Raw genomic sequence first — 21061 nt, forward strand, 5'->3', positions numbered from 1 at the left:
TGCTGCACCCAGAGCCCCACATACACACACACATAGAGAACAGTCCTTCACACAAGAAAGGGTAGGGAAGGAATTTAGTAAGAGGATAGGACAGGCTGCATTTTTCAGGTACAAGGCATGGCCACACAAGCATACCCACAAGCCACTGTTTATGTTATAGGCCCTTTTTATCCCCTTATTAATCTTTTTCCCCACACTTCCTCAAATCACCTAAATTCTTCCCTTTTCCTGCTGTTAGTTCCTCCCCAAAACATCCCATACTAAATCCTATGCAATCCTGAAATGTTCTTCTCCTTCACCTCATAATATGTCCTCTACCTTTAGGCAGCAAATATGAGGTGTTCCAGCACTGACTCTTCTTGATGGGTTTCACACCTGGAAAATGAGGTTCAGTCTGTCCCAGAACAGGTTTGATAAGATGCTTCTTCCTTTCCATCCTTAATTTGCATTTGTCACCTAGCTTCCTGCCCCTGTGCTCCTCTGGTCGACTGGAAAGGGACCTTTGAGTGGGTGATGGCTTTTGTGATGGGCTTGGAAAAAACATCTCCCTACAGCCACCATTTCTCTGTTGATCCATGAGTAGGATATCCTTCAAAGAATGAAATCTATTTTTACAGCTGTTTTAAAATTTATTGGATTGTAGGCACGCCTACTGAAATCAATCAACTAATTGAAGAAACTGAATGAGATTTTTATTATAGGGTTTCAGATAATACCAAGTCCCTTGTGAAAAGTATATTATTTCTTCTCTTTGTTCTGCTTTTGTAAAACTATAACCGTGAATTGGTGGGTTTTTCAACTGTATAGGTCATAGGAATTTTAAAGATTTCCAAAGCAAAATCACTATATAGTCCCTGACAAAGTGGCTTTAAAAGATATTTAGTCTGCTATATATTATCTTCATCAGTGTTCTTTCACAGACATAGAAAGACGTCCTTTAGCTGTTTGCTCAAAGCAATTCAAATATTTCAGGTTTGATTATTATCTAATCATAGAACTTTTTAGCAAACCTTTTAGAATGAATGACACTACACAATACATCACAGAGCCATTAAGGACAGAAACGATTTTTAAAGTGATAACCAAAGTTGGCTCCTTACATCCTGGATTGAAATCCTGCTGCTCTTCTAACTAAATTCCTTTGGGTCAATCAGTTCTAGAAGAACAACAGACTCAAGGGACTTCAGCATTCATATCTTCATGAGCTGAAGGTGCACAAAAAATAGCGATGCCATAGAGAAAACCAGCTGACTACAGCTGGAGAGTTAGAAAAACTTGGCATTTTTCTATCAGAAGCCTTGAGGCCAATTTGGTTATCTATGGACTGTTAAGGCACTGAAGTTGATTTCTATATAGATTTTCATATACTCCTTTTTTTTTATTTTCTGATAAGCCTTTCTAGTATCAAGAGATATACATGAATTTAACTGTATTTTTTGAGCAAAGTAATGCTCATTCATCTGAAATAGTTGCATTCATTTACATTCTCTAACTTCCATTTGTTAAAATACATTGTTTGAATATATCCATGCTAATGCATATTTAAAATGTGTAAACTTGTTTGTATGCAAATATAATAAGAGAGATAATTTATATTGCCCTCATAGGGCTTTCAGCACTATCCATCATAGACTTATGGTCTTTTCCTATTTTCCAAAGGCCTATAAGTAAGCCTACTATGCAGTCAAAGAGTATTAAAGCCTCCAATGTCTGTAGGTGACAGACATTGTCTTTAATCCAATTTAGACAAACAGGAAGAGCAACAAAATCTCACAGACTTTTTAGAGCTCCACAGGCTTTCTGGCATCCACGATGCATGATCTCAGGTCCCATTGTTCTAATGTCTTATTTCCTGATATTTTTTACCTCTACGATAGTCTCTCTCTCTCTAAAGTTAATACCATTTAATAAATGAACCTTACTGGAGACCTAGTTATATTCTTTTTCATCAAGTATGTTGAAAGGTCCTTGACATGTGCCTAAGTTCATGTGAGACTAATCTTGTCCACAATGGGTGTCACTTTTTAAACACCAAGGATACAGCCCAGATTCAACTGAATTATCACAGACTAGTAAATCTGTATGAATGGCTGAACTGTGATTGTTGTCTCTGAGGATGTTCCTAGTCTGCAGAAAATTAAGGAAAATACTGCACTACTAAAACTGAAGTGAGAAATTTACTATCTTACTATCATATCAAGGTTTATCTAGTTACCTGCAAAAGAGCAGTTTCTAAGGTATCCCTTCCAGGAAAAAAAAATGTTGAAAAATCATGGATATTTCACTTAATAATCACTCTTTGTATGTTTCGGTCTATATTTTATTTTCTGAACTCTTTCATAAAGATAATTGGTAAACTAATTGATACCTTTGTAAAATATTTAAAAGTCCCTGTGAGTAAGAAAATATGGGCATTGACAGGAATTTAAGCAAAGTCTTTTTTATTAATAGCATACTCAGTTACCATAGCTCAGCTGGCACATATTTAGTTCCACTGTGGTCTTTTTATTTTTAGTCCAAGGCTTTAGTTTCTTAAGCCAGACCTTAAGAACTAAATGAAACAATTCAATAAAACCAATTTGGATACAATACTCAGAACTGGTACTTACTGCAATATCCAGTGTTGGTGACAGGCTGCCTGGAGTCCTGCCAGTGCTGATTTAGCAGTATATGCCAGCTCAGTGAGTCAGAAACAGTTTTTACATGTGCCAGCTCAATTGTGCAAGGTTGCTCAGAAATCCCTTTCAATATCCAGGCAGAATAATTGCTGTATTTCCAATCTACTTTCCTTAGGAGAAGAACAAAGGAAAAGAGAAGCATCAATAGAATGGCTTTTACTATCAATTTTGTAGCCTGTTGTGGAAGGTCACTGCTTTGAAAATATTTTACTCTAAGTGAATATTTAGGTCATGTGATAGTGGTTGCAGCTTTCTGACATTCAAGTATGCAAGAGAGAAAAACAGTAATTGAAAGGATAACTGCTTTGAAAGAGTAAGATTAAAAAGTTTTAAAAGTCACTTGCCTAAGAAAAAAAAAAGTTTAGCAAAGACTGAGGAATGTACATGTGTAGTTTGATGAAAATTTAGCCCACATATGATAACTGAGAGCAAAATAGAAAGATGGAGCACAGGTATGATCTTCTTAAATGTATTTTTAATGAAGTGATGCGGTAACAGTATAGATGTAGGAATATTACTTTCCCCTCAGTATAGAATGAGTTTGTAGAAAATTTATTTTTCAGACTAATTTCTTTAGAGTTCCTCTGTTCAGCCCACTATGGAATATGAAAAAGAGTAGTTTTAAGAGCTAAGTCAAAATATCTATTCATCATTTGCCTGGAACAGTGTCATTACTGATGAGTTGCATAAAAAGCAAATGGTAATTTAGGAAACCAGAATCCAACAGGAACAGGTTTGTCAACAGGTTTGTCTTGTTTGATTTAAAAAATAATAAAAAACTGGGTAAGAGGATAAAATTTACATCATAATAGTCACTGAAGCCAGTAACCATCACTTACTGACTACCTATCACAAGACTGGTTCAGTGTACAACAAAGAAAAGCTGCCATCTCCTCAAATTTCCATATAATGAAATTAGAATCTCAATAAGAGAAACATTGTCTGAGCACACAAACCCATGTTCCCTATCCTAAAATCAAGTTTCAATAGCTGGACTAGGTGGAAAAAAAATGTCTCCACTCCTAGGCTTTGAAACAATAATCAGCGTGCTTAGTAGCACTGTGTTTCCCCAAGGGCTGAAGAATCTCTTTGTGCTCCCACCTATTTTTCTCACAGGACTCCAATGTAACTCCAATGTGTTAAAGAGTCAGATAAATTCCTGCTATCTTTAACCTCTGAAAAATACTGGTCAATGTTTTTGTACCAGTCTCACCTTCTTTTCTGCTTCCACCACTGACTAACAAAACTGGCTGACCTTCCCATCAGAATTCCTTCTGGATGAGTTTTATATGCCAGTTTCCTTTTATTTCCCGTCTCAACTTTACACAATATTAGGCAGGCTAAGGCCTAGCTTATGCCTTTCTAATCACTTGAAACACTGAAAAAACAGTTGCCTTTCATTTTCTCCCAGATATTATGTATCTTTTGCCTATTCTCAGAAGGAAATATTCAAGAATTCTTAACAATTGATGATGAGGTGCTGATAATAACATCAAAACAGCACAAAAAAATTTTAAATGCTGACCCCAATTCCTTCTTAAATTGTGGTTCACAACAAATACTGATATAAAAAGATGGGTAATTTTTTAAGTTTAAAATTATTTTCTCATTGTTAGTCAAAATGAACATTTTAAGAAAATAATCTATTTAATTTCAGATCAAATTTCAGTAGAGTATAAATTTAAAACAATGTCAGTGTAAGTAGGTGGGTTGGATGGGGTTAACCCAAGATTAGATGGGGTTTGGGTTGCTTCTTCTTTCTAACACCTACATTGAAAGACACATTAAAAAAATGTAAGTCAAAAAAAGTTAAAAACAATAAAATCAAATATCTTCAGCTAGAAAGAAATGGATATAAAAGCTGAATTTGCAAGTGTCCATATAATCTCTTGTCTACAGCTTTGGTTGTTCACAAACTTCATTTCCACAATGCAAAATTTAGCTCATGATAGAAATTAAAATTTTCTCAGAGAAACTTAGCCATTGAGGAATGTAGCAGGGGTCACTGCAAAATATTACAATATATAAGGATATTACAAGTGTCATATACTTCTGATATAAAATATCTAACTTTCTGCAATAGCAGCTTTGAAATGACTGACATAATAGGGAAAGTTTGACCATGGGTGGCATCTGCAATACTGGGCACTCTGTGTTAATCATGTTGCCTGTATAGGTGGCAGGTTTTAATGACATTTGTATATGTGTGTGCAATTTGAATAAAGAATAAATGTGAGAGCATGAAATTTTGATAGTGATGGATCACTGAATTCCCAGGAAAGTGTATAGGTGGTATTCTCCAGAATTCCCAACATAAACACGTGACAATCATATAAACATTCCCATGCTTTAATCTCTTCCTGCAGTAGAACGAATGAAGAGTGCAATAAATCCAGGAAGCAGGATATCAAACCATCATCCACTAAATTGAATTTTATTCCAAGAACTAAAATGTTTAAGGCTAGGTGGCCATTGACCTGTAGAGAGAACAGATATACACAGTATAAGTGAGTTAATGTGCAATGATCAGACTGTGAGAGACAATCTTGTCCAGCCATTCTTTTCTCCCTACTAATCTTAAACTGTTTCTAGCTCCACTGGTGATTTTTGTTCTTTTGAGGAAAGTAACCTAGGTTATATTGGAAATCAGTCAGAGGAGAGGGAAGCTTTTCACCAATTATTATTAAAGGTGTTTGCTGAGAAGAATTAGTTGGAAGTTAGCTGTGATGGGATAAGTAAAATCAGGTTCCAGAATGTGGTTGGGAATGAGCACTGTGTTCAAGGGATGTCATACACTTTGTTAGTAAAGCCTTTGCTGTTTCTCCTCCATATGATATCTTTTTCGAAAAGAAAAATTTTGTATCACACTTCAAAGAGAAGAGCACTGAGTTTGTATGAGTGAGACAATTTCTTGTAGTGGCCCTTTGGGACAACTCTCAGGATATATTTTTGGGTATGTGAATTCAGGCATACTTTTTTTCCTCCTGTTTTTCCTTATCATTATCCATTATACCTATATTACACTCTAATATCCAATAACCTCTCTATAGGGAAAAGTTACTAGGAAAAAAATATGTAAATTGTCTTATGTAGAATTTTCAGGGTTTAGATATAGAACTGCTCTTCAGAAATGTTTACACGAGTCTTGATTCTGCCTCTGATTTGCTATAAAATATCAAACTCAATGTTCTTCTCAGCTTTTCCAGTAACAGTTTCTGTCCTTTCTAACAAGGCTCTTTTAAGATGTTGGAGCATGTCCTCTGCCATTTTCCCTACTACTCAGAAATCAAGATCCTGTTTCTACTGATTACACTCATATTCCCACAGACCAGAAGAGGATGAGATCTGCTTGAGAGCTTTTGCGTCACCAAAAGACCATGAGGCTTTCAGTTGCTTGTAGCTTGACTTACCAATTTGAGCAATATCAATATTCTCATTCAGTACAGTGAGCCATAAAGCCTAATGTTTTCAGATTGCTCAGATATTATGAGATAGGGCACCTCTGCTGCTGATTAGAGCCAGGTGAAATAATTTGAATAAGTCAAAGTCATTATATCTGAAAGTTCTTGGCTGTAAAAATCGAGATTGAATGTATGAATGGTAAGATTGTATTTTGGGCTGGTTTCTGACAGTGGCAAACAAGCACTATTTTATCTTTAGTGAAATCTGTTTACACTGGATAGACTTACCTACATAGAAGGAAGCAATAAAGTAATGGTCCTGACAAAACTAAAATTCAAGTTTTGATTTTATAATTTAAATTTGAAGTTTTTGAAATACATGACTTTGAAGGAATTGTTGGAATGGAGAGAATAAACACTGAAGATAAGGAATCTTCAAGTAGTAATGAATCTTCATTATTTAAATGAAGAACATACAAGATTACATCATAATTAAGGCTTTATGTGTTCAACTGAAATGTGTGAACCTACATGGGCAAAAATGAATACATTTTTCATTAAACTGATAGAAACTTTCAAATTTGCCGTCTATAATTTTTTGTTTCACAAATACATATCTGTTAAGCTCATGATTACTAAATGCAGTTCTGTCACATTAAAATAATGTATCTGTGACAAAGATGAAATGACTGTGAACAAGGCCAATGACACAGAGCTACAGCAGGACAGAATAAAGCAGAAGGTTTGATAATGAGAGATTACACTTTCCAGCTATTCTTGAGGACCAGAGGGAGGGAATTATTTGTCTTATGCTGGCAGCAATTTCCCTAAACCATGTGAGATGGCATACCTCAAGCTGTTGCAAATGTAGGCAGAATAACCACAGGCCATGGCTCTTGGTTGGATCTAGGTTCCCCAGGGTATAAAATATATTGAAAAGGCTCCTAAATAGGGGCTGAACATTTAATTTGACTGTTTGAATGGAAGTCCCTATATTTTTCAATCACTAACCCTTGTTCACAGCTCCCTTGAAGCTTAATAATCAATTCTGATTTTTTTTTAAATTAGATTAGCTGTTCATGGTTACAGTTTTACAAGTGTAACATATCAGATGTGTTAAGCAGAACTTATGCACTGTCCCCTTTTTTAGGTTCTGTAAAGCTGCAATGGACAAAGATTATTAAGCTCCTGCTGTGTTTAAGTTTCCTACAGGTTAGTTTTAATAAAATGTTTGTTTCTTTAAAAATGGGGCCACATTAATCCCCAGCCCTTGAAAACTTAAAAGTTAAGCCAAGGTTTCCCAAAGAGCATTTGAAAATAGAAATATATTAGTATTTATTTAGAGATATTTTATCAGCCCATGATTCATCAGTTTTATGTACGGAAATTGAGGTTAATTGCAATGGTTAAAGACTGTGTTGTGCATGTTTCTGAATTGTTAATACTTAGAGTTTTTTGTCCTTTATAATATCACTGCAAGGAAAAAATAATTCAAAGTTTTCAGTTTTAGTGAACAAGAAACACCTTTATCAAAATACAAAAACCATCTATTCTTATGTAAATTCATGTCAGACACCTAAAAGACCCCTTTTGTCATTCTTCTACAGGAGCTGATTGATTCATGCTACTAGTTTAAAATATACATACAAATCAGAGCACTAAGAATTTTTTTTTATATCAGACAGTGTACACTTTATTATAAAGTACTTCACTACTACATATATTTTATTGCAATTCAAACTCAGTCAAGTGTTCTGTAAGAATAATGTGCCTTAGACTGAAGTAAGGCATTATGCAAAAAAGTATTGACTTTATCCACCTCATTCGGTGAAGGTAGATAAGAATGTAAATGTGTGTATGTGTGTCTGCTGGTGTGTGTATCATGCAGACCATTCATAAATTGTTATAAAGATTAGTCACCTAATTAGTTGCTACTGTATATTATTTTTTAAAAGATCCAGATAGAGGATGCATTGGCAAATGTTCAGACCATCTTTATGTTATTACATCTAATTGTAAACATCAACACACTTAATTATCATGCAAGCATGAACAATTATGCCATTACTTTGTAAACATACATGAAAGGTTATTCATCACTGTCATATATTATAAAATATTAGTAATATCATGAAAGACAACCATACCAAACTTCTTCCCAGTCTTTGATATACTCATCATTTGAGAAAGTCACAATAATGCAGTTAGTAACATGGCAGTTTGTCGTTTTCTGATGAAGAATATGTATCTGTTCTATCTGCAACATTGAGATTTATCTGTTTTATTTTCCTTTTAATTCGTCATTGAAATTACTTACACAAGTTTATACATCTGACAATATTTAGTCACATACTTGTCATCACAATAAAGAGAAGCAAACATCCATTTCCCTTCTGAAGAGACCTTAAAAAACCTGAGTATACACATTTCAAGGTATGGGGGAGAAATCAATATAGGATCATAGAAGCCATTATGTGCTTTTTAGTTTCTTTGAAAGAAGTAGGCTAACAAAAAAGTAACAGTTTTATATTATAATTTTTACACATGCTCCTACACATAAAAGACAATAATTTTAGATAATATCCAGACTTAAGGTTGTCCAATACTTTACTATTTTAGTATTCAAATCTGACTTGCATTTAAATTTCCTGAAATTTCAAACTCTGGACTGAAAGTCTTATGTCAGGTGTTGGCTGCTGAATATTTTTCATATATTTCCTCATAATCTAAAAGCCTTTCATAAGGAGTTCTCAACTTATGTCGGCTTTGAAGCAAAACCTTGGTTTTGCCCAGCCAAATACAGCCATCTTTTCAACTTTTAGATACTACAGTTCATACTGTAGTAAAGAATCATACTGGATGTTAGTAAGATGCTTTTTAGAATTGAGCAACATAATTTCCTGAATAATAAGTATGCCTAACTCAGTAGTTCATGAAATTGTGCACTAGACATGCTTCAACTCTACCCAGCAGCCAACATGCCCATACAGTCCAATGTATTCCAATTTAAATAATCCAGAAGTGGTTTAGGCATGTCAGCTCCAAACTGCATCTATTCTAATACATAAATTCTAAAACACTTAGCCTATGCTAAGACCACAGGCTCATTAGCTCCAGGCCTTCAATCTGCCAACATAACTATACTATTTCCAGCTTAATCACTCCAGAATTTTTCTGTTGTGAGAAAAATACCTGTGAAGCATGCTGGGAATATGTCTGTCACATCAGCTTAAAAAAAACAGCCTATTACTTTCCAGCTATTTTTCCAGATAGGCTACTAAAGTTCTGTGCTGTTGATGACATGCAAGATGCAATATGGTTTCTTTGCAGCTGATTTTTGCAATTTATTTTCTGGAAGAAAAAGCAAACAAACAAAAAAATAATAAACCAAACTCAGGAACGATATGTATTGCAGTGCAAGAATATTAATTTTCTACCTTCAAAACTTAGGAAACCCATGAATTAAGGTTGATTCAGCAATGTTAATTCAGGCCTTACATGTCTGTTTTAGGTGGTAGATCCTTATTTATTTGTTCTAGGAAGAAGATTTTCACATTTTGCCTAATTGAATAAGACTACACTCTGTTCTGGAAACATATCAAGGATAAACTGCAATGGTGAATAAAGATCAAATGAAAACTGATTCATCCATCATGTAACTAGGAAAGTCGGTAGGACCAGAGTGTAACTGGAAACGGCAGGTGAAGGATAATGGATTTGAATTGTGACAGTGAGAACTGAATCTACCACAAAGTTCTAATGTGATGGTAATTGAGACACTTAAATTAAAATTTTCATATGGCTGATAATGGCTGCTAAAAATGGCCACATTTTCTAGGTACCTATTTGAGTCATCCTTGGCAGATCCGTGCAAGTGCCAAGTAATCGCAGCTGTGACTGAAATGAATTGGATCTATGCTTGTTTTTTAAAATGCTCTGAAAATTCGAGCCCAAATGCATTCAAATAGCAAAATATTAGTGAAAACTTGATCATTTTAACCTCTTTCAACTCTTCAATTTCTTGCAGAGATTAGTCAATACTGGCAGGATTATTTTAAAAGTTTTAATGATTAAATTTTTAAAACAAATTTTTGTTGTTGTTTTGATGTAGCTTACATAGGCAGACTTGAATGTTCAGACTCAAATGACCTATAACCCACAAAAATATCTGTGCCTAGTGTCAAATTCAGAAATTACATCAATGCTTGCAATACTGTTTTCACTTGCAGTAAGCCAATTGAGCCTCTGAATGAATTTAGCACTGTAATGTTAGACTGACTGTAAGCCTTAGCTGGTTAAATGAAGTTTCAGATGGGCACAGAGATGCTATTTCTATTGCATTATCCAGGAAGTTCACTTTCTTGCTTGTTTTTACTGTTCCTACACCCACTGGAAATGTGGAGTGTCTTCACCATTTTCAGAAACTTACAGACAGCATCATGCAAGGACATATGTTGAAGACTGAGATAATCGAGCATACATCAAAGATTTCAGTTTCTGACCTCTGGGCTACTTCCAAGCTAGCTTTCATCTGAGATGTGTTTTTATTTTTTTAATTAATTAAATTAACTGACAGTTTATTTCCTGGTGGTAACAAGATCATATTTATAAACAGGATATATTCTGTATACCCTAGTTTGCAGCAACATAGTTTTAGTAGAAAAATTTGGCTGTTTCTAGATAATGAAACAAACAAGCCTGGGAGGATCACACAATCACAGAATGGTTGAGGCTGACAGGTCATTACCCCCATGCCTTGCTCAGGACCATGGCCAGCCAGGTGTTAAGATTATCTCCACAGATGAAGACTCCACAAACTCACCATACTAACATACTTGTATTCAAGTTAGCTTATATTTGCTTCCATTTTTTTCCCCCCTTCTTAAATTGCTTAAAGTCCTCGTGACTAAATGGTTATACCATTAAAACATATTGGGGATGAATACTCATCAGATGTTTTCATCAACTTCTAACCTACTTTTAGGACAACTTCTTATTAAAACAAATTCAAATTACACACAGTACCTCCCAAGTCTGATAGCCAGAAGCAGACTGAAACGTTATAGAATTAAAGATACAATGATTTTGACTGAATTTGATTCCGTATTTGGAGATTTCTATTCACTGTACAAATTTAAATGGTATAGTCTGCATTTTCTGCTCAGGTGCCAGGGATGTAAATGTGTAATGCATGCTTAAATTTAATGGATTTTATCTCCATTGAATCCCAAAGCATTAAACTTTTCCATGTTGCAAAGTTTCCATGTTTCACATGGTTGCTCTGCCATAGTAGAAGAGCTGGTGTTTGTGGCCTGAGAAACAATGTTTTGAGCAGTTTTGTTGAATAACATCTGTTCTTCTTGAAAATTGAACTTTGAGCACTCACAGCTATGACCATTTATAAATTGATAGTAGTATTCTTACCGTGATGGGTTGCCAACTACTTTCTTTTTAAAGTCTAACATATTTTCCAAGTTATTGCTAGATAACTGTTAGGCATTCCTCTGCCATCATTGCTCAGGGTAGGTTTTTTTGAATTGTTTTGTGACTGCTTACTATATTTTACTAACAAAATGTTGACCTATGATAATAAAGTGTATATTTTTCTTCTTATAAAACTTATAATGATTGGTTCTGATTAAATATTGTGAAAGATACTGTAGTAGCTCAGCGGACTATCATCTCGAGGAGAATGAAGAGGTAGAAAAGTATGTTTGTAGCTAACACAGGCAATCTTCCTGCATGCAGAATTCATCATTGCCTTTAAAAGTATATGTGCTTAGACTCTTCAGTCAGTAAGTGGTAGTGCAGAATGGGGTATGCACGTGTGAGGCTTAGGGTTATGGTGAGGTTTGGGCTTTACTACAAAGGAAAGTGAGTTTTCAACCAAATGAAAAGCTTTGGTCTTGAAAGAGAATATAGAAAAAGAAAGAGAAAAGAGTAATACCCTAAGCCTCAAAGTGTCAGATGGAAGTTTCAGTGTAGATGTGTTAGTCCTGAGTGTAAAATGATCAAACAGGAGAAAGGGAAATCCTAACATGAAATGGGATAACATTTCTGAAGACAGAGCTTAATTTCTCTAGGAGACCTTAATCATGAGCAAAAATGGTTCAATTATGTTGTCAAAACTCAGAGTATAAAAAAAGGTAAAATAAATCACATACAAAATTGATGGTGTGCATGTCGACGTAAGAGGACAAGGCTTGAGCTAGATGTGAATGAATGAATTTGAGAGTGAAGACAGGGAAGAGGTGACACAGTGATGAAAATTTATCCAACCTGTCCTTACTACATGATGTCCTAGTTTTCTATTCTAGCACTGAAAGTAAATGAAGAGTGCCCTCTTTTTTTCTTATTCTTTTTTTTTTTTTTTGAATCCTGGCCAACTTCCCTTTTTCCTGTGCCAGAATGTTTCCCTGAGAACCCCTGAACACAACACCCCAGTTTTTCACTTTAAAAATACAATCATTCTGCAAGAAGATAGAATCTGCAGATTGCTACTGACTTACCAGTTAGTTTGGCATCATTTTCCACATGACCTATCTTGGGAGATCCTTTAGCTCACAGTCTGAGTGATGTTTCCAAATGGAAACCTCGATGTTTAATGGTTGATTTTGCAGCACCAGTCTCATAATTTTGATCTGAGTAACATCTTGGTCTGATGCTTTCCATATTTGCTATCTTTGCTTCCAGCTACACCAGTGTAAATGTACTTGTATTGCTGAGTGTCTCAGTCTACTGATGCACAATTTATTCTGAATACTGTATCATGAAGTACAATAGAGGTTCAAAGTACACACCAAGTTTCTAGGTTAGTCTTTTGGTAATCATCCACCTTCATTAGCTGAATGAATACTTATTATCTAGCTGACAGATAACTACTGATTTTCAGGAAAAATTATTCCAAATATTTGTCAGCACAACTAGAAATCTAGAATCTCATCAAAAGTCTTTGGATGTAAATGCAGATTTGATGTTTTAAGGATAGAAGCAGATATTCAGAAAGGGAAATAAAGCCATTGATCTTTGAGAGAAAATATAAAATATATTCTGACTTCCTCATCCCTTATTACCTAGGAATTACTTGGAAATTCCTTTTGAGCGTAAGTCTAGTGGGAAGGAAAAAAACACAATCTACACCCTCTTGGATCCTCAAACCTTTGCTGTCCTACCAAGTTGATGGTGTTTCTCGCTGGTTGGCTAACAGAGGAAAAGGAAAAGAAGTTTCTTCATCTGTTTATGTCAGACAATATATTCCATTACCATTTGAAATGCAGTTTTCCTCCATAATGAGTATGCCATAGTATTTAGCTTCCTAAAACAGCCTCTGGATGGAAGTGCAATGTGTTCCAATACAGTTTGCTTTCATATGTGCAATTTGTTTGTGACTCATGAATCCCCATCAATATGCCTTCTGTAGAAGATGTTATAAATGCCATCAATCCTTTATTTGTATTTGAATCACATGCATAAGACACTGAGATTTCATAAGATACCAAGCAGATTTTGAGAGGACAGCAGTTTTCATCTTCAGGGGGGAAAAAAATCATGTATGTGCAATATTTTAGTGAAAAGTCAATATGCAAGAGCAACAGAAATTCCAGACAAAGCCTCCTCCCCTTGAATCCCTCCCACTGCTTCTCCGTTGCCATCCTTCTTAAGTATCACCTCTCCTTTCCATCAGGACTGGCACTCAAGAATAACAGATGGCAGCCTCAAGATTGTAGCACCCTTTAATGTCTGCCCTTTACTGTCTGGCAAAAGTGTTGACATTTCTGCCTTGAATGAGAACTGAAAACATGTAAAAATATATTCAACATGAACAGTCAGTGTCTAAGAGGTTGTTTACACACTGCTAATGGGCTTTGACTTTAATAGAATGATCCTTAAGTCTGCAGAACCCACAGTCAGGTGTGAACTGGATATTTTCTTCTGTTATTTCCCTTCCATTAGAGAAATAACCAGTCTTGCTGCCCATGGACTCAAGAGTAGTCTCTACTATTTCCATCAGCAAATATGAATGCACTGTTGTGGGTTTTCTTGCAAGCATCAACCAACCTATAATCTCCTAGAATTACCCCCAGGAATCTCTGCCTCCTCCTCTGGTAAGAGTTGCTAAATTGGTAGGAAGAGATTAAATAAGAAGCTCAGGTGCTATTAAACATTGGAGTTTTAAGTAGTTACTGAATTTTGATATTCACCATCATATGTTTTTTACTTTAGTAGTGTACTGATGCTCAAAAGATAAATTGTATAAATGCCTCTTCATTGCTGAAAGAGAATTTTATTTATTTGTTTGCTGAACTGAACACAGAAGTAATGCAGCGAATTGTTAATTTCTAAGAGTAAGCTTCAGGGAAATCTCTGGAATTCTTTTTTTTCTGAAGTACTCAAAATAGGTTCCCAAATCCATAAGACCAGTATTGTCTGTAAAATATTAAATGGTCTCAATGTGCAGCATTGAGCAGAGTTACATCATGGTATTGGGCACTGGCTAAATGCACCCCTGGCACTTAGGAAGAAAGCATTGCAACTCCTGCAACTCATTTATAGCACTGATTTATTTCTGATGAACATTAAAAATCCTCTGTTTCCTTCTCAACATAAACTATTAGATATGTCTTTCTGTAATGTTTTTGAGACAGCATTTCATGTTTTATATGTTTGCAGAGTTTTGGTTTTTGTTATTATTTGTCTTTTAATTATTCCCTGTTGGTATGAGGCAGAAGATTCCCATTAACAAAATATATAGTTCTTTAATCTTCAAATATATGGAAAAATTCAAGTTAAACAGGTGACAAAATACAGGACAATTTACAAACAAATCCCTCGGATTAATGTATACTGCTTAAAGATTTAGCACAGAAGGACTACATATGTCTGGGAAATGAGTACTACTTTCTGCTTGCAAACCCTGTATTTTGACAGGCCATATTATCTTGAGATAGAACGTCAGAGAAAGAATGAATAATTTAATCAGAAATAAATGAGACAAATTGTATAACGGACAGTACATGGATTTCCTTCTTGAAAGCTGAAGTCTACCCATGCTTCACATGACTGGACAACCGTTCCACAATAAATCAGAAGCAGGTTTCTTCCTGCGAGTTTTTAAACCAAATAAATAAAACATTCAGATTACTGGCAGTTGCAGGGAGATGTTAAGGAGGCACATAGCTTTTAACACCCTTAATAAAGTCTGTAAGGTGATTTTAAAATTAAAACTATTATTCAGCTGATTTGAAAATTTTTAAGGTATTTTTTTTAATTCAAAAAAACAATGAAAAGAATAGGGTTTAATTCTCTAAAAATATTACAATATTTACTTTTTGTGTGCAAGCTTGTATCTGAAATAATATTCCAAACATTTTGCTTATCTGAAAAAATTGAATACCTCTGCACTTCATTAGATATCTCCCTTCTCATCCTCAGCAACATGAAAAACTGTGGCACAGAATTATTTTTAGATGGAGTGAACAGCGTGAGAAAATGTCTTATTTTGGAAAAAATCCATATATTAAGAATTAAATGTGAATGGTCTCTTTTGATCAAAAGAGTTGGAATAAGCATGTGGGGCACAAATGTCGGATGTAGAGGCATGCTGTTCCTGAATTTCCTCACTGTTCTTTCATATTTCAAACGCTGTTTTATTTCATCTTCACATTAGAACATACTGAGTGATAGGGTTAGAGAGACCTAGTGGTTTTTAATTTGCACGGCTAGGCCCTGTTTATTGGTATTTTGCTGACATCTAGTGGTGACAAACCTGACAAAGCCAGATTTCTGTCCTGCGCTGTTGTAGCAGGATCATTGCTTTATGAAGAATGCTTGTTACTGTGGGTTTGAAGCTGGCATTTCATAAGCTGAAAAAGAAAAAGCTCAGAAACCATTCTCTTCTTTCACTGCCTAATCATAGGGAATTGTGAAATTCAGGTACTTTTAAATACAAAGGAACTGTTACTCTTGTAGATTATTCTAGAATTTCAAAGTTAGGTGCCACTAATATGGTCAAAAGCAGTAGCAAAATAGAAAACTAGGACCAGGGTTAGATGATACCATAGTGAAACCTTGATAGCCAGCCTGTTCTTCAGTCTCCACCCACTGCCAACAAGTTAAAAATATTGTGTGCAAATTGGAAGTGTTTGCCTGCAAGGAAGAAATACCTGGTGCTGACAGAGTCGCATGGTGGTTTGGGATGTGTCTGAATCAAAGAACAAATCTCAGCTGCCCTAGGTGTGAATACCAAACCAGTTACATATATTAGATAGCTGCCTTTGTTGGAATTCGCATCCATATCTGCAAAATCAGTCTCAGGCCCAATGTATGCAATAAAATTAAAAAAAGGAATCAAGCTGTGAGAATTCTGTTTTCTCTCCCTCAGAGAATTAGTGTTGAATAGAGATACTTTGGTTGAACAGCATTATTTTCTACAACACAAATGTTTTATTTTTAATAAATATTTATGAGGAGTTGGCAGGGGAGAAAGAGGTTATATTTTGATGATTAGAACAAACAGTGATTCAATAAATGACATTAAGCTACTGGCTTTTCTGCTTTTGTTTCAAAACTATGAATATGTAGTGAGAGAGCGTGTGTGTGTGTGTGTGTGTGTGTGTGTGTGTGTGTGTTTGAAAGAGAGTGTGTGAGACAGGTGGCAGCAGGGTTGCTATAGCAATTACTTGTCACTAATGATAGGAGGGTAATTACTGCAGCAAATTCCCACATAGCTATTCAGCACACAAGTTAGACTATTTCCCGTCCTAAAATATTCTTTCTGTATGTGCAAGATTACCTTTTTCACCAGATGGTTACCAGCTACATTTCTAAAATTTACAACAGTGTAAAACCAGAAGTTCATTAATTATGGTCTGAATGCAATCAGAATTCAGCCACCACCATCAATTTTGAAAGATGCAGTGTCTTTTGGGGTATACTTTTCTCTAGGCCCAATACAAAATTTTCTCTGCAGAACGCTTTCTGTAAGTTCAATGTCAAAAACATATTGAGGTCACCTTCAATGCTGCATTCAAGAAAGCAAGATTGGTATGTGATTGAGGCTGACTCATCATTTAATTGCACAAGATGTAAATCAGGTTTTTCTGCAGTGAACAAATAAAATTAAAGTATTAATAACTGTACAAACAACTACAATTCAGGCCATGTTGAAGGAAAATAAACTCAGGCATTGAGAGTCATTGAGAAAGTTTCTTTGCAACATCTTCATTAGTATATTTTTCATTTCCTCTCTTTTCATTATTTGTAGCTTAGAGAGTGGCTTATCATCTCCTGCAAACCAGAAAACAATCTACATTTCATCTTTAGGCTGCTTCATTCTGCAGTGTTTGAAACATTTCTAAATGAATAAAACAAAATCAACTTCTTTCCTAATATATATAATAAAGATTTTTATTTTGTGTAATCAGCATTAATAATATAGTCTCAAATGTGTTTATCTGATTTACACAAAAACGTGGTGTTACCTCAGCTACAATATTCCTTAATGATTCACTTTTCTTTAATGATTCTCTTTATCCTTTTATTGCCTTTGAAATGAAAATATGGATAATGGACATAACCTCTTAATTACCTGATGGCAAATATGTAGAATTTCAAGCTACTTTAGAGGATTCATTTTCTTCCCCTCAGCTGGCTGGACTGTGATGATTTGAGAGAATACATAGCATTTTGTCTCTTTCCAAGAAGAAGAAATGAATTTCAGAACTAGGATCTGAAAAGACAGCACTTGGGCTTCCTAGGAGGATTAGATTGTCCACTATGCCATAATTAACAACTGTTTGATACTTTCCTAAAGTGTATTTCTTTCTGATTCACTTGTTATGAAATAACTGTGCATCTCTGGTTATTCCTATTAAAAACAGTGCAAGTCTGCTTACCTGGGCTTTGTTCATTTTCCATCCTTCAGACAAAGTATTGATATTTTGCATCTCCAACAGTTCATTTTATTAATATAGAAAAAGATAATTTTCAGTTGGTGCTAATATTGCGAGAAGAAATCCCTATAAAATGCAACTATTTTCAGATAGTATTTAGTACTATTGTGCTATTTCAATTCCTATATAAAAGTAGGTGAATATGCTAAAAGTTAAAATCCACTTGTACAGTAAGTAATTGACCTTGTACAGTAAGTAAAATAATACTTGCTGTTACAACATGAATAATTGTATAAATAGGTTTTGTTTAAATAAGGACTATCAAAATTTTGTTTCTTTTGTTTATGCATTTTGTTTCTTTTGTTTATGCCACAGGTGAAGGCTGATTTATAATCTGCTTCTGATATGTAAATCAGTAAATCTTATGAATCGTTTTATCCCCAAAGACAACACTTGAATTCCAAGAATTTAATGAAAAGCACTTCCCATTTTTCTCACTAAAGATATATAGCTCGGTGCCAATTAAAATTCAGTGCACAGTGTATCCACTAACCCTGATAATCAGTAAAAACATGTCAGAGAGCAAAATGGTTTCTCCAACTGAATGGAAATTTCAATGAGCAGTTAAACTACAATAGGAAGAAATTCATTACTGGAATACCTTGATGTTGAAATCTGATTTAAGAAATAATGACATGAAACTACATAAATTCCTGGCAAAAGTGTCAGTGAGGACAATGAAGATATTTTAGCTTGTCCCAATACTTATTTTGGCTCAGAACAAAAACAGAAAATATTGCTCAGACTGCTACATGTTAGATAAATGTGCAAGAATGACAATTTCTTCCCCAAAACCCCACACTGTTTTTATTGTTTTGGCTCTTTGACTCTTGCTGACTTGAGTTCAGGTCCCAAAGGGACTTCTGATCAGCAGGGTAGCTGATTTCAGAATACAGAGAGAGATAGAAAATGTGTAAAGTTTGTGAAGTAGTCCACAAGCTCCAGCTTGCAAACCTGACAGAGATTGCAGCCCATCCAGCTCACAAGCTCTCACCTAATACAACAGGCTGTAAGTTGTGAAGAAATGTGTTTAAGTATAAATAGTCTCTACTGGCTTCAGGAAGTAAAACTATTCCCTTAGTTTAGTCAAGTATTGCTTGCTGGGGAAGCTTAGAGGTCAATGTCCTAGGCTCACCAGTGATTTCTCACTGTAAAATGGAAGTTAGCAAGAATTGTGTGTATAATATTGTCTATTAGGTGGTGCATAAGGGCTTGCATTGTATGTACATACTGTAATTGTATAGAAAACATTACAGAGTGAGCCTGCTTTTAGCTTGATGCCTCATACAGTGGTAATTAAGGAGAACAGTCTTTTGATTTGCTACTATTTGCAGTTCTGCAGGAAAACTAGGTTTAGGCTATCTTGTGCTGTGCATTGTTGCCATATTTAATCTTCTGATTCTCTAGGAACAATTACATGCGACACCTATGGGGAATTTAATTCCTCTGCTCCTGCCTCTATGGCAATCGTAATTATGGTGCAGTACTATTTGGGGGAGGGGGGGAAAGAGAAAAAAAAAAAGTGTTTTTTAGAATATAGCACTGAATAATACCAAGGTTAGATTTATACAACAGCATAGCTCCAAGAATTAGCTTCCAGAATTAACCCTTTGTTTCTTTTCATGAGAGGCCAGACAAAATAAGAGCACTGGTTATTGTAAATATTCTCATGTAAAGCTTTCCATTCAAGCCTATGAAATGCATGTATCCTCCCAACATATGTGGGAGTTATCACAGCTTCTTTTTTTCCCCCTCCTTCTCCAGCTGAGGAAACTAAGGTACAGAAATGTTCTGCCTGATTTGTCTTTATGAAAAATCCAAAGGAGAGCAAATTAGTATGTGAGAAATTTTGAATTTCTAGCATTTCCAAGTTCCTTTTCCTTTTAGTGGATGCAGCTTTGAAGGAAACATAAAGGGCAAAACACATGGCTTTTTAAGCTATAAAACCTTTTAAAAGTCTGTGAAATTAAACATAATAAATGAATAAATGTTGCTTTGCACTATTCTGCAGATAAATCCTGATGAGCAGAACTGAAGACGTCATTGTCTGAATCACACTGTATGATCCCAACCAAAGGAAGTCATAGACAAGGTTATGCTATTGCGTTCTGAAGGAAATTTTAAAGAGAATCCAAAGAGCAATAGTGTATTAGAACTTCTTTTGTTCCGTATAAAAAAAGAAAAAAATTATCTCTGCTTCATTTGCAGTAAGGCCTTTTGATTTCTTTTATCATTGTGATGATTTTCAGAGCTGATCTTGATGGCAATTCAGCTAGAAATTAAACTGTCATCGAGAAGTCCTCCAGTGTCTTCACAAGTTAACACTCTTGGAGAAGTGGTGTACAGATTAAATCAGGACAAATGCTCCACAGAATAGAGCCTATTCTGGCTGAAGAACTCATTTAATAATAATGCAGAAGCTTATTTGTCTTAAATAAACACTAATCATGCAAAGTGAAATGCACTCACAATTCTCCATGAGCTACCTCTTCACCTTCAGCACTTGCAATAGAGTCCCCCTTAAATGAAACACAACATGGCCAAACATGATCTATAGATAGCAAAAAGCTAACCCATGCCTTTGGCATCATTATACTGTACAAGAAATATAGTTTTAAGATAACTACTAGGTTTTTCTCTTTGCAGTCTATCCAACATGAGTTTAGTCATACCAGAGAAGGTATAATGCTATAATTGCCTGTATGAATCTTGGTAGACAATGTGCTGCAGAAGTGAAGGTGCACAGTACATACCCTTGCAGATCTGCTGGTGATTAACCTGAGAAATTTTCATGAAAAAGAAAGTAACTAAGAGAAATGTGTTTTCTTCAGATAATTATCAACTTCTTTTGATACTGACATCAACAGAACTGACAAAATCTCTTTGAACATCAAGATTACCTTTCTCTGCATTCTTTCTTCTTGAGAGAAAAAATACCTACAAATTGAATTACAAAATACCTTAAAGTAGACATTTTAAGCTTTTCCCAATTTTCCTCTTAAAAAAGTAAAGGAGTTGATGGAAGATCTTT

General features: G+C 35.0%; 1 long non-coding RNA gene across 2 annotated transcripts in view; it reads right to left on the minus strand.

Moving 5' to 3' along the window:
* LOC148223356 (uncharacterized) overlaps positions 1-21061 on the minus strand; it is a 41306-nt gene that overhangs the window by 12181 nt on the left and 8064 nt on the right. For both annotated transcript variants that reach the window (XR_015804593.1, XR_015804592.1), the window contains one exon: positions 2610-2788. This is a non-coding gene — a long non-coding RNA (uncharacterized LOC148223356). The remainder of the gene's footprint in view (positions 1-2609; positions 2789-21061) is intronic.

The sequence above is a fragment of the Sturnus vulgaris genome, chromosome 6 (assembly GCF_052056855.1).
Source record: "Sturnus vulgaris isolate bStuVul1 chromosome 6, bStuVul1.hap1, whole genome shotgun sequence".
NCBI lineage: Eukaryota > Metazoa > Chordata > Aves > Passeriformes > Sturnidae > Sturnus > Sturnus vulgaris.